The following is a 14468-nucleotide window of genomic DNA, read 5'->3' as shown; positions in this document are numbered from 1 at the left end:
TTGGGCTTGAGCTCAGGGCCTGAGCACTGTCCTTGGACTTTCTCAAGGTTAGAGCTCTACCACTTGAACCTCAGCACCATTTCCGGCTTTCTTCTATGTATGTGGTACCGAGGAATCGAACCCAGGTCTTCGTACATGTGAGGCAAGCACTCTACCACTAGGCCAAACTCCCGGCCCTAAAGCCATGTTTTTAAGGGTCATCTGGAATTAATGCCTGCTACCTGGGGGTGGTCTGGGTGCAAGGTTCTTCTGCAGGGAGGGTTTTCAGTAGGCCCTGAAGAACAAAGCCCACAATGGTAATGGAAAGTGTAGGATAGCTGAGCTCAAGGTGAAGAGGCCCAGAAATGGGAAAAATGTGTTTCCTGGAGCAGCAGAGAGTACCAGGGGCATGGAGCAGGGGCAGAGTTCCCTTTGTGCCAGTCATGTGCTCCCACTGGTGTCTGGGCTTGTAGTAGCCCTCTCTGTGCCCTGCTTTCTGGGCTGGCTCTGCCCTAATGAGGACGTGGGGATCTAGAGCCATGGGGATTGATTTTTCTGACCTGGTTTGTGAATGAACGGCCTCTCATCACAGGGAGGCGCAAGCTCTCTCTTGTCTGCTTCCCCCCCCCCTCTCTGATTCTCCCTGTCTCTCTGTCTCTCCCTGTCTCTCTCTCTCTCCCTGTCTCTCTCTCTCCCTGTTTCTCTCTCTCTCTCCCTGTCTCTCTCTCTCTCTCTCTCTCTCTCTCTCTCTCCCTCTTTCTTTCTCCTTCTCCCTTTTTCTTTCTCTTTTCTTTTGGTGCTGGTCTTGGGGCTTGAACTCAGGGAGTGGGTGCTGTCCTTGAGACTTGTTTGCACAAGGCTAGTACTCTACCACTTGAACCACAGCTCCACCTGAAGCTTTCTGGTAGTTAACTGGAGATAGAATCTCAGGACTTTTTCCAGCCGGGCTGGCTTTGAAAGTTGATCTCTACTCCTGAGTAGAGGAGATTGCAGGTGTGAACCTCTTGTCGTTTCTTGAAGGCACTCGTCTAATTCACAAGGGCTTCAGCCACCACGAGCTAATGACCTCATTGTTAATACCATCCCATTGAGGATGAGCTTCAATATGTGAATTAGTTTTTGGAAAGGGGTGACATAAAAATGCACTGACACTTTTGTGGCCTACACTAAAACAATCAACCCTTCGTCCACGCTATGCCTTGAGTCAACTGTTCCTCCCAGAATTCAGTTCTGTTGTTTCTTCAGAATGATGGACAGTCTGTAAGGACATTCCCCACCTTAGGTGCACCTTGCTCTTGCAGGTCGCGGGAGTTTCAGAGGGACACGACCCCTATGATGTTTCCTCTCCTTTCTGTACCCGACACATCTCATAGAGGGGTGGGGAGCCTCCTTTCTGCCAAGGGCCATTTAGATATTTATAATGCAGTTCACAGCCAACCAGAGCTATTGAGAAGTAAACATATCTGTCCCCCGTCTGTCTCAAATGATGCGGCTGGCCTCGTCTGGCCCCTGGGCTGGATGTCCCATCCTTCAGCACACTCCCAGTCTGACTTCGCTGTGGCTTTCCATTGCTTTCATTTTACTGCTCCTATCTTTCCCCTGAAGTCCTTTTGACTAGCAGGCAAACAAATGGCCCTAGTTTTGCAGATGTTTGCAAGGCAAATGTCCAGATGATCTCTGAATAGCTGAGAATGTATGGTTAGACCTTTGGGAATACAAACAACAGAGCTCTTTTTTTTTTGTCTCAGAAAGCCTTTTGAACACTGTTATCCAATTTTTCTTTCTGCCCATCCATTCTCTGAGCAAGGCCTGTGAATAACCTGGTCACGCCACGTCAGCCTAAAAACACTGAAGGAAGTGCCAGCTCTCCCACTAATATGATGCGTTTTATTAGCTTGTCAGCTTGCCAGCTGCTGACGATGGCACAAAATATCCCCAGGGTGAGTACCAGCTGCTAGCAGGGCAGAAAGTATGGCTGCGGGAGCGCCCGCCAGCCTGTGCCAACTCCAGGCTGCTGTCTCTTTGATTTGTGCTCCATTTTCATAAAAGAACTGATAAAACTCCCATGCAACCAAGGCGCAGTCCCAGGCTGGTGGACACAGCTCTCAGTAGAGCTGAGGGTCCTTCCCTGCCAGTGGAAGCCCAAGAAAGCCAGAGGGAGCTGTGATGGATATCTGGGCACAGAGTGGCTGGCGTTGCATGGAAGGTGATGATTAAAAGAACTGTCTTTCCTTTCCCTGGACTTCTGCCAGCAGCTGGATCCATTTTGGGTCTTAAGATAGCAATCTTTCAACCAGCTGCTGGTGGCTCACGCCTGCAATTCTAGCTACTCAGGAGGCTGAGATCTGAAGATCATGGTTCAAAGCCAACCTGAGCAGGTTGAGTTGTCAGGTAGAATGATGAGCCAAGAGCTTTCCCCCCCAGATCTGTAGCTAGGGTAAACTGAGGGAGCCAAGAGGGTAGGATGTCAGCACAACTTCTTCAGAAGAGATTTTTCTCCCAGGGTTTCAGGAAACATAAGCAGAACGAGTATGAAGATTATGATTAGGGAAGCACAGGGGAATTCTCTGCAGAAACACTGATGGTTCTAACCGGTCTTGCTGCGCACAGTGTCTAGTTGTAGCCTAGTGCCAATTTTGGCATGCAATCACGGGCACTGAGGAGGATTTTTTCCATAAGAAATATACAGTTTTGGACGGCACAGTTCAGGGAATCAAGAGAGAGCAGATAGGGATGCAGGGTGTTTCCTATCCACAAGCTAGATACAAATTCAACTCAAGTAAAAAAAAAAAGGTTCACTGAGAGGCAATTTATATATGAGAAATGCTGGAGACATCTGCAGGGGACAAGCCCAGAGGCACATGTGTGAGCTCTGCTCCTGACAGACGTGGTGGCAGAAGAGAACTCATCTGTCTGCTGTGCTGGCATCTTGCACTGACTCAGGGGTATCTTGCAGATCTTACCAGGGCCAGTTTGTGCTCTCACATTTTCTTCGTGAGTGGTTGCTTCTCGACATTCTTCCCTCTCTGCATTTGTCCTCACGTTAGCAGGCTCTTATTCCAGGCTCCAGCAGGCACAGAGGTTAGGCAGCAGAACCAGGGTGAGCACTTTTGGTCTTCGGGTATCTCAGTGGTAAGAGAAGATGCTCCCAGAATCACTATCCGTCCTTACCACACGTCTCTCCTCAGAATCACAGGGCAGCTTAGTAGAAGGACACTCTGATGTTGTGGTGGGCAGGGGCTACTGTGGTAAGTATTGATGTGATCATGTGTATGTACATCGATGAGACCGCTTATGTAAGTGTACAAGTGTGTGTCGGTGTGCACTGTCTATGTTAGGTGTAGGTGCCTAACATGGCTGGGCGTGTGTAAATGAGTACCTGTGTACATAGGTTTCTGCATGTTCATGCATGTCACGGAGCACACAGATCTGTGCACATGCCTTCATGAGGCTACGTGTGTTTACATGTGTGTGCAGCTTGGCCATATGTTTATGCATGCATGAGTGTGTATACATGTGGGAGCGTGCATCCATATGATCGGGAATGTACATGGGCATATGACTGTGAGGGTGTATAGATCGTGAAGCCTGGTAATGCACCTCCCTCCCTCCCTCCCTCCCTTCCTTCCTTGGCAGTGTTTTATTCTGTTATGCAGAGAATCCCACTGCAGCAGTTGTGCTTTGCACTTCTCTACGAGGGGTTGCAGATCACGGGCTTCTCTGCATTGGCCCTCATCTTCCTCCACCATGCCCATGTGTCCACTGCCAGCCTTGTGCCCAGTTCTTCAGACCTTGGCTTGGCAGCCTGGAGCAGTCTCAGAGCCTGCTCTGCTTGGAGCCTCTTCTGTTTCTCTGTCTGTGAGGTTGGCACAGAGTTTCCATGTGAGCTGAGCTGACCCAGTTCTGATGGCTGAGTGAGTGCTGGCAGGCCCTGAGCTGTTTGCTTCCCCTGTGACTTCAACCAGGCAGCTTGCTTACTTCTTCGTTTTTGCCTACTAGCACAAGAAGAGCTGGGTCTGTGGATGGGCTGAGTTCTGATGACTATAATCATAGCCAAGTTATCCCATGATACACGTGAGGGATGTGTATGTATGCGTGCATGCATGAGTGCATGCACATGTGTGTGTGTGCAGTATTATTCTACTTTTCTTTGTTGATCTAGAGATAAACTGGCTCCCCTTGTGGCTTGGTGGCTGTGCCTGCAGGGTCAAGTAGAGATCTATGTTTTCTCAGGTTTGTGGCCGTATGTCCTCCACACTGTTCAGGCGTTCAGTCCTTTGGTTCTTTTGTAGCCACTGTCTGGGCTCTGGGATAACCCAGAACCTCTGTGCAGTTGGGGAGTGCACAGAGAGTGATGTCCAAGCAAACCTGGCTATGGAGGAAGATGGGGACTATGGCTTTGTAGAAGAACCCCCCCATCTCATCCAAGTGAATCGATCTGGATGGAAACTGCATCATTTTCTTCAGGGCTATAAGAGGGGGTTCCAGTTTCTGCCTCTCACATAGATAGATCCTGCCTTCAGTCCATGGTTTTTTTTTTTTTGATTACCACTTTGGGGGAAAAGCAGGAAATTAGCAGGTTCTGTTGTCCTTTTGGCCATAGTACTGGTGACATTTCTGGTCTGCACAAGCTAAGGTGGTGACATTCTGCTCTCTGTGTTAGTATTTATATGTACCTAAGATAGAAGGATTGCTGGATTTTGCCATGAAATTTCACTTTGAAAAGCCAGGGAGTGTGCATACTGCAACTGTAAGAGTAAGTAAGATTTGTAAAGCTGCTTGGATGGAAGTTTAAAAAGTGTGATGAAGTTCCTGGGTGCCTGTGGTTCACGCTTCTACTCTTAGCTACTCTGGAGGTTGAGATCTGAGGATCATGGTTCAAAGCCAGCCCTGGGCAGAAAAGTCCCCATGAGACTCTTACCATCAATTAACCACTTAAAAAACGGGAAGTGGCGCTGTGGATCAAGTGGCAATGGCTAGTGTTGAGCACAAAGAGGTTCTGGGTTAGTGCCCAGGGCCCCACCCAAAACAAAAACAAACATGTGTGATGAAGGTAAAGAGGCTGAGTAACCTCTTCCTTCTCTGGCGTGATCAGAGTTGACTTAAATGGCAGGAATCCCCAGGCCTCAGGGTTACAGCCCTCAGATCCACAGGCAGAAACATCAGAGCGGCCCTGTTACATCATGACAGGAAGTGAAGGGAGCATGCCGTCTCTCACTCCCTCTGGGAAGTTTCTTGTGCTCATAGTTATGGACTCGGGTTTTAGCTCTTCATGATCTACTGCTAGGTGTCCATAAACATCTTTGCAAAATTCCCTGGATGTATCTCTCCACAGAAGGGTTTATCCTTCCCCTTTTCCCCCTTCTGTCTCTTCCTTTTGCAGATTTACTTACAGAGTTTTATTTTTAATTGAAAAGTGGTAACTGTACACATTTGTAAAGAACACTGCATTGTTTTTATAGTTGGTTGGCTTTTAGCTGGTTAAATGGAGAGAAGAAAAGAAGTATAGACAAATGAAGAGAAAAACTAGAGGGGAAAATACAGTCATAGAATTCAATGTATATCCTACAAAATTAAGAACACTGAGGGAAGGTTAGTGTTGTGAAAGGACGGGAGAGAATGATGAACGAAGTGACATTGATCAAACTGCTTCAAAAAGCAACCCCTTTGTACAACTACTTAAAGATAAGAAAATAAAATTTAGAAAAAAGGAAAGAAAAGAAGTCATCCATGTAGTCCCACCTGAGGTGTAGGAGTTAGCTCCATAACCTAAAGGGCAGAGTAGATGCTTGCTTTATTTGATTATTCTTCAAGAGACGTCTACCTCATAATTCCATTCATTCATTTATTCATTCATCCATTTGTGTGGACTCAGGGGTATTAGTTGTGGATGTGGGCTCTGATCTAAAGTATGACCTAATTTTGTTCTGGTTTTGGCCATTGAGAGTGCTTTCAGTTGGCTCCTGTTTCCTTTGGACTTTGTAAGTCATCCTTATGGCTGCCTTCCTCCTCCCCTTCTCCCTCTCCCTTCTTCCTCCCCTCCTCCCTCTCCTCCTCTGCCTTGCTTCATTTTCTTGTTTTTCAGCTTTACAAGATGTTCCAGGTGCATCTTGTGCTATATGAGCCATTTCTCTCAAGTGATCTGGTTCCTTTTATTTGTAATATTAGTGATATTGCAAATCAAGATGTGGATATTAGATATTTGGCCTTCTGTGAAACTAATTTTTGTTGATAAGTCTATTGCTTCTCAAGGAAACTAAATTTTACTGGAAAAGGCAGTTTTTTTTTACTGAGATTTAAAAAATTTAATTAGCATATAATTATACAGAGTCTTTTAAAATGTTACTAGTAAATTATTTCTAGCCGTTTATAAAAAATAGTTTTTGGGGGGCCGGGAGTTTGGCCTAGTTGTAGAGTGCTTGTCTAGCATGCACGAAGACCCGGGTTCCATTCCTTGGTACCACATACTTAGAAAAAGCCAGAAGTAGTGCTGAGGCTCAAGTGGTAGAGTTCTAGCCTTGAGAAAAATCCAAGGACAGTGCTCAGGCCCTGAGCTCAAGCCCAGGACTGGCAAAAAAAAAAATGGTTTTTGGATTAGGTCAGCAATTCTAATCTCTTCTTTAATTGATTCCTAATTTGATTTTTATTATTCTTTGTCTTTGAAAAAAACCCTGAATTTTTATCCTTTTGTTTGAGTTTAGAAATGTTCTATGCAGATAGCTCATATTCATTCTTCTTTTAATAGTGAAAACACATTTGTAAATAAATTTGTACTTTTTGTTGTTGTTGGTTGTGGGGCTTGAATTCAGGGCCTGGGCACTGTCCCTGAGTCTCTTTGTACTTAAGGCTAGTGCTCTACTACTCCAGCCACAGCACCACATCTGGTTTTTGCGTGGCTAATTGGAGGTAAGAATCTCATGGGGACTTTTCTGCTCAGACTACCTTTGAATTGTGATCCTCAGATCTCAGCTAGAATTATAGGCATGAGCCATTGGTGCCTGGCTTGAAATTTGTTCTTACATATAGCTATGACTGTACATTGTAGGTTTGATTGATTGTGACCCTAGACCCCAATTAAATAGCATATGTTTTAGAAAATTGACTTTTGTTGATTTTATTTATTTATTTTTTGGCCAGTCTAAGCTTGAGCTCAGGGCCTGAGCACTGTCCTTGGGCTTTCTCAAGGCTAGAGCTCTACCATTGAGCCTCAGCACCACTTCTGGCCTTTTTTACATTTGTGTTGAGGAATTGAACTCGGTTCTTCATACGTACTAGGCAAACACTCTACCACTAGGCCAAACCCCTGGCCCTTTTTCTTTTCTTTTGGCCAGCCCTGGGCCTGGTCACTGTCCTTGAGTTTTCTCAACACTAACATTCTACCATTTGAGCCATAGCACTACTTATGGATTTTTCTGTGTATATGATACTAAGGAATCAAATCCAGGGCTTTGTGCACGCTAGGCAAGCACTCTATCACTAGGCCACACTCCCAGCCCCTTGTTTATTCTTTAATCTACTAGTTGAGAGGATTTAAAAGAAAAATCAGACTAGGAGCTTGAATTCAAAGCCTGGGACTCTAGCACTCTACCTCTAGACTCTTAGAGATAAGAGTCTTACAGATTTTCTTCTTTAGGCTTGCTTAAACTGCAGTCTTTAGATTTCAGCCTCCTTAGTAGCTAGGAGTACAGGTGTGAGTCACTGGTGCTCACTGAACTATTATTTTTTTAAATACTGAGTTTATTTCACATGTACATTTTGTATCCCCACCATTTCCACATCTGACCATCACTTCTACTACGCCCATGATGACATGCCATACATACTTAAATCCAAGCTCAGGGTGCAGTTCCGTCTTTAAAAACTAAACAGGCATTTTGGACAACACATTCTTGGCAGCAGAGCCTGAACAACATTTATTAAACACAGTGTAGGGAAAGTTCTCACTTCACATTATAAAAAGGACAGCCAGATATCAACTCTTACAGAAAGGAAATAAGACGGAAAATTTCAACAAACTGTTCAAACTACTTTCTTAAAGAGACTTCCTCCATTGCCAGAGGTCTTGAATAGCCTCCTGCTCAGTCATCCCGAAACAATTCTTCACGTAGTTGATGAACTTGGCTTCCACTGTGGGGAGAGAACCACCTTTGTCTATACTTGCTTGCATTTTTGCTTTAATGTCTTCTACTGAACTAGGTCCTTTTGGTGTTTTAGGAGTTTTTTTTTCCTGTTTTTTGAAGGATTCTTGACCTTTTGATCTTGGTGTTGCTGGTTTTGAATCTTTTCCATTCCGGAAAAGATTTTTGTGCATTTTTGGCTGGAGTATCTCGTATAGATTTCTTCACTGGAACTTTTTCTTCTGCTTCCTTGTCATCAAAATCCTCCTCCTCCTCCTCCTCCTCCTCCTCCTCCTCCTCCTCCTCCTCCTCCTCCTCCTCCTGCCCCTCCTCCCCCCCCTTATCTTCCTCGGCAAGTTTTACCTTTTTCTGTGGAACCTTGCTGCCACCTCCAGGGGCAGCCCGCTTTCCAGACACACTCAGGAGTTTCACATCCTCTTCCTCTTCTTACTGTTTCCTCCTCCACAGCAACCAATGATGTGCACAGGTCCTGAGCCACACTGCAGCCTCAGCACCACAGGTGGTGTTATTTCAAAGCCCCCCAGGGAAACCGTTTGCTGTACAGACATGTTCAACATTGCCAGTGTCACTTTAATTGGACTTCCCTCATAATTTGGCACCAGCCCCTAAACTAACCGTTCTTAGTGATAACTGGTGCTCATGTTCATCATTGTCCACCTTAAAGTGATCATCCTGGTCAGACTTCAGTTCACCACCAAAAAGGGAGTTCTGGGGCCGCAGCGGGCTCATGTCCACGTCCATCGAGTCCTCCATGGGCTGCGCGGTGAGGGCGGATGGAGGAGTGGGCTCTGTGGACGAGCAGAGACGCAGGACGGAATCACGCCAAGTGAACTGTTATTTTGTCCGTCCTGGGGCTTGAACTCAGGGCTTGGGCACTGTCCAAGGCTGGGGCTCTACCATTTGAGTCACAGGGCCGCTTCAGGCTTTATGTATGTATATGGTACCAAGAAATTGAGCTCAGTGCTTCATGCATGGTGGGCAAGCACTCTACCACTAGGCTATGCTCCCGGCCTCATTTAGTTTTAAATGCTTAAACTCAGGGCATAGGCACTCGAGTTTCTGTTTGAAATCAAATGTTCTTTTGAGTCAATCTCCTGTGTGGTACAGATTTTGAAGATATGTTGTTTGGCTTTTGCAGATTTTACAATTCCTTTTCCTATCTTGTGGATTCCCCTTCACCTTGATATACATGACTGTTGGTGGCTCATTCAGTTCCCTCTTTGTTTTGGACCTGGCTAGTGTTCACGCTGCCCTTTCTTTCGATGGACCTTCCTGACTGGTCTTCACCCATTTGTCTGGTTTCCATTTTCTTGCATTGTTTTCTTTTTGTCTGTCTTGGTAAGTGGCTAGCACATAGAGTTAGAGGGTGTCTCTTCATTGGGTAGGGAAGTGCCCGGTGAGATCCATTGTGGCTCAGAATGCACTTAGACTGTGTTCAGGATCTTCTTCATCTCCTCTTCTTTCCTCTTCTTCCTCCAATGCTGCCTATGAAGAGAAGGGCCCTCCCCCAAAGAAATGTCATCAATTTGCTGTGTTCTCATTTCCTTCTCCCCAGGGAAAAGCCCTGCATGCCCCCAAAGCTGCCCCAAACACCCCCTCCCCACCCTGCTCCTCCTTCCCCAGCCACTCTTGGGGCAGCATGCAGCAGCTCCGTGACTGGCTCTGCCTGTCACTGTGATGTGTGCCCTAGTTTCTGAAAAGCACAAGGTACATACGATGGTCAAATGAAGTCTGCTTCTGCCTCTGGGAGGAGCCAGGCTCCTATGAAGGTGGGAGGCACTGGTATTCGTCCTTTTGGGGTGGAGTCCAGTGAAGGCCAGAGGTTTTCATGGCCTGAGCATACCAGCCACAGCCATTGCTCCAGGCTGCTGGGGGACCAAGACAACCCCTGCCAAAGCCCCTGGCACCATATTGTTCAGCTCAGCTTAAACTGGACAGACTGAGATCGCGTTCCATCACTGCCCCCCCAGTAGAAGCCAGAAGCAGAATGTGAGCTCTTAACATTTTACCACATGACATGGATGGTGCTGGGGCGAGATGGAGTTCTGGGTGGCTGCCAGGGACTTTGGCAGGTACAGCAGCATGCGCAGTTGGCCCGAGTCTCTGCCTCGACAAGGCCCTCGAGAGAATCCTAAGCCAGTTCTGTCTTGGGTGGCCTGGGTGAGAATGTGCACACAGGACACCTACTCTGCTATTCACTGGAAGCCTTCAGGATCCAGTGAGCCCCTGGCAGCTCCTGAACAAGGGGGTGCATCAAGTGCCAGTGTTGGTAGGATCCTGAGTGCAGTCTCGGGATGCAGTGGAGATAGGAGGTGCTGTCCCTTGGTGGTGCAACTGTTGACATTCCAGAAAAAGGTTCTCTCCAAAATGATCCAAGGGTGGAACAGGTGGTGTGTTCTCTAGAAATAACCCCCAAATCCATTCTCCTGTTTGCTATAAGTCTGGGAAGTCTCCCAGATCGGAAAGCCTGCTTTGTGTCGCTGGTATCAGAGTTGGTCACTTCGTTTCTCCTCATTGTGTCATTGTGTCCCATCACAAAGGTCCATGGAGCTCCAGATGTTCGCTGATGTCTTTCAGTTTTTCTGCTAGTGTCATCGACTGTCCCAGGCCTGCTCCAGGACCCACGCTGCACATGGCTGTGGTAGACGCTCAGCCTCCCTTGTCTCATATGCCCTGATACTTTACTTGTTCAGTATTGGCAGGTCTGTTGCAAAGTCTTTTATTTTGGAAATGTCTGATGTTCTCTTGTGAATAGGTTAAGACAGCAAAATTTCAGGGAAGAATGCCATGCCCAATTCTTATTCTGTATTCTGGGATTTAATTAGATTTTTTTTACGTATCACAATAAACATGTCTGTCTGAACTTCCAGGGCCCCCTAACTGAAATCTTCCTACCTCCACTCCATCCTCTGGTACATTCCATCAGGGTATACATGTGATGGACTGCCGGCTGTCACTCAGAGATTCTCATGTTTAAGACCAGAGTTTGAGGTGCCATTACTAAAGGCAACCCCTAACTCATCGTCTCTGCTTCCACTATTTTTAACTTGGTGTACTTTCCTCGTGTGACCTCTGCTTTTGCATCTTCCCCTGCTCTTTCTATTTCTTCCCTCCCTTTAAAGGTCACTCTGAAGATGACAGGCCATAATGAAGGATGACCTCGGCCTTTGGCCAGTGACTCATCCCAGATCTGACTCCACATCAGTGCAGTGGCCTCTTTCTGGTTTGGTTTGTTTTTGTCTTAAGTTGATCTTTGGCTCATCTGTGAACCATGCACACATTGCCAAAGTACTGATTGATTTTTTTTCATGTCACTTCTAAGTTCTTGGAGTGAATTCACTCATTCTTTTGGTCTGCTCATACTAGCTTAAAAAATAAGATATTGGTAATGGGTACTGCTGAATGAAGAAACAAAATCTACTGCATCAGTTGAGATTCAGTACTGTAGGACTCTTTCATCCATTTCTAGGGAGCTCTAATCCTGAACACTTCGTTGTTCAAGACCCCGAGCTGATCTACTGCATGGGTAGAAAACAATGTGCTGAGCTATATGCCTGTATGCCTACTGGTTCTTGGCCAGAGGTATAAGACACAGTTAGCAGGAAAACTCAACAGTGAGTCCAGCCATGAGAGTTTACTCAGTGACTTGGGAGAAGCCTGTGTTTTGTACTAGGGTACAGTGCACCAGAGAGCATTGAGGAAGCTCAGAGCACAGACAGGGGCAGAGCTTTCAGCCCTGCCTTCTGGCAGGAGATGTGAGTCACACGGGCTCAATCAGATCTTGGATCTATTAAGGTTGAGTGATGGTCATTGGTGAGCAGGCCAATTGGAATATCAGTGGTGGTGACTGAGGAGTAGCTGAAAACACTCAGAAGGAAGAACTGTACCCTTTCATTACCTGACCTCCAGGTGCTGGAGAGAAGGAATGCTGGCAAACACTTGAGGGCCATCTGGAAAAGCTCAGAAGCTTCCAGGAAGGGCAGAACATGGGAAATGCACTGGATGGTGTCACCGTGAAGAGACAGCCCTGGGATCTAGACCCAAGTTCTGTGGTCAGACACAGCCTAGACTTAGCTGGATACAGGGCATCTTGGTTCCCAGGAGAAGATGACGAATCCACGCTCATCTTGTTCTGCCCCGCAGCCCTGCCACCTGGCTCAGAACCTAGAACACGATAGCCCTACACACGTCCCACATTTGACAGTTCTGAGGCATAGTCCAGTAAGGTGTATCTTCAGGATTATATTATCCCTGCCCACTGCAGATGGGCCCGCTGTGCTGCAGAAACCTGTAAGGTGAGAGTCTGACCTTGTTCTGCCTGGCCTGCAGTGTCTCTCTTGGCCTGGGTGTTACAACTGAGTGTGGAGGGCCAATGGCTGCTCCACTTGGTGTCTGACCTGTGGTCAGCGGTAATCACTCACTACTGGAAGGAAGGAAGCAGGGACCTCCCTAAGTGTCTACAGTGCCACAGCCATCACAGAGGGTGAGCATTCATGCCTGGTCAGTGGTGGCCAGAGGTGGGCAGTGGGTGGTGATTCACTCCTGGTCAGAGGTGTCCCTCCTCCGATGTGGGTTGTGACGCTGCCGAGCCATTTGGTGCATAAGCTGTAATGGTGTTGACCTCTTCTCAGGCCTTCAGGGACTCTTCTTCCTGGGTTTGAATTCTTGTGTAAACGGACACAGAATGCTTCTTGTGGACCGACAAACATAGGCAAGGAGGAAGGGGTGTGGAAAGTGTGGTAGAGGAGCTGACACTGATTCTGGATTAAATGTAGCCATAGGTGCAAAGGGACAATGAACCCCTTATTGCTAGCCTAAGCCAATAAAAACAGGAGCAAGATGGCATCATTTATCCGGATGTGAGGAAATAGAACAAATTTAAATGTATGTACATTTAGAAGCAGCCCTCACATGAGTGAGCAAATATGAAATTTGTTACATGTGTGTGTGAAGTGTGCGTAGTTGTTATGTTAGTTTTCCATGTGAATCGACTTGGAGACAAACAGCGTAGGAAAGGAACGCGAGTGTTTGGCTCGGTGTTTCAGAGGGCTCGGTCTCTCCTCATGTAGTTCTCTTGTTTCTGGGCTGTGACAAAGCAGAATACCATGGTGGAGAGACAGCATGGCAGCACTGGACTTCCAGGTCCCATCTGTGCCTCCCCCTTGGTGCTGAGCTGTGGAAGTAAAGCTGATTAAGACACATGTGGTAAAGGCCTAGCCTGTCCTTCGACAAAGGGTCAGGGTGCCCAATAGACCAGGCAGTGCCCAGACCCAAGCTACGGGAGACGGGCCTCCCGGGGTCCATTCTGGGGTACCAGCGGGCTGTCACCAGAGACTTGGGAGGCAGGCTGCCTCTAGTGTGCAACTCCCCGGCATGGGCCTTTGCTGCGCTTATCTCTCCCCAGCTTTAGATTTTTCTTGGTGCCTTCCTCTTTAGGACTAGCTATCTACTTTTGGGATCCCGGTGGGAAATTGAATGACAGCGCCATTTGTGCACAAATGAGATATTGACTGGTGAGGACAGAAGAGCATTAAAAAACCCTTTTAAGTGCAGGGCCCACCCAAATCCCTGTCCTCTTGACCCCATTGTATAGAGCAGATACTACGTCTTCCCTTCTTTGTGGTGTGTGGAGTCCAAATCCAATCCTACGTCAATTCTTTATGTGTGTGCAGGCTGCAGCGTCTTCTGTTTCCTTTATGAGAAATGAACACATAGGTGAAGGAGTCAAGTCCAGTGAGATAAACTATGAGAAACCCTGGGTCTGGCACAGTCACCCAGGTTGCAGGCCCTTCTAGAGGCCTCTCTACTATGGCTTATTCAGGCTCTGTTCCACAATGAAAGCCATCTGGGGTGCAAAGTAAGGAATGTAATTTTCTTCTAAGCCTTGAACAAAACCATGCAACTTATTATTTGCTTTAAGGATTCCCCCTGGCTGTCCTCCCCAGCCAAAGACTTTGAGGCTGCAGATGGAAATGGAGAAACAAAGCAGAATCATTAAAATGAACTGAAGCTCAAGGTCATTGCCAGGGGGCTTTTGTTTAAGGCTAGTGCTATACCATTTGAGCCCCATCTTCCATTCTGGCCCTGAGTAGGTGGGATTACAAGTGTGAGCCACCACACCCAGCCTCTGGTATTTTATTTTAAAGGATTATTTTAATTGTACTCATTTGCAGGGTGCACTGTTATGGTTTAGTACATAGACACACAGGATGTGCAATGTTCAAGTCGAGGAAGTGAGCAGTTCCATCTGAACTCTATTTTCAGAAAACTCTGATGAATGGTAATTGTCATGCTTGTGGGGCACAGTGTGGTTTTTCTGTTGCTGGAGGCAAGGGACCCATTCAGGGTGCT

The 14468-nt window shown here is 46.9% G+C and overlaps 1 pseudogene; it reads right to left on the bottom strand.

Annotated features, from left to right (window-relative positions):
• Positions 1–7798: 7798 nt before the first annotated feature.
• LOC150064694 (nucleophosmin pseudogene) lies at positions 7799–8870 on the bottom strand (annotated as a pseudogene).
• Positions 8871–14468: the final 5598 nt, after the last annotated feature.

Source organism: Megascapheus bottae, chromosome 4, assembly GCF_031878675.1.
Source record: "Megascapheus bottae isolate mThoBot1 chromosome 4, mThoBot2.hap1, whole genome shotgun sequence".
In the NCBI taxonomy this organism is placed as follows: Eukaryota; Metazoa; Chordata; class Mammalia; order Rodentia; family Geomyidae; genus Megascapheus; species Megascapheus bottae.
This window is presented reverse-complemented; position numbering and strand designations above follow the sequence as displayed.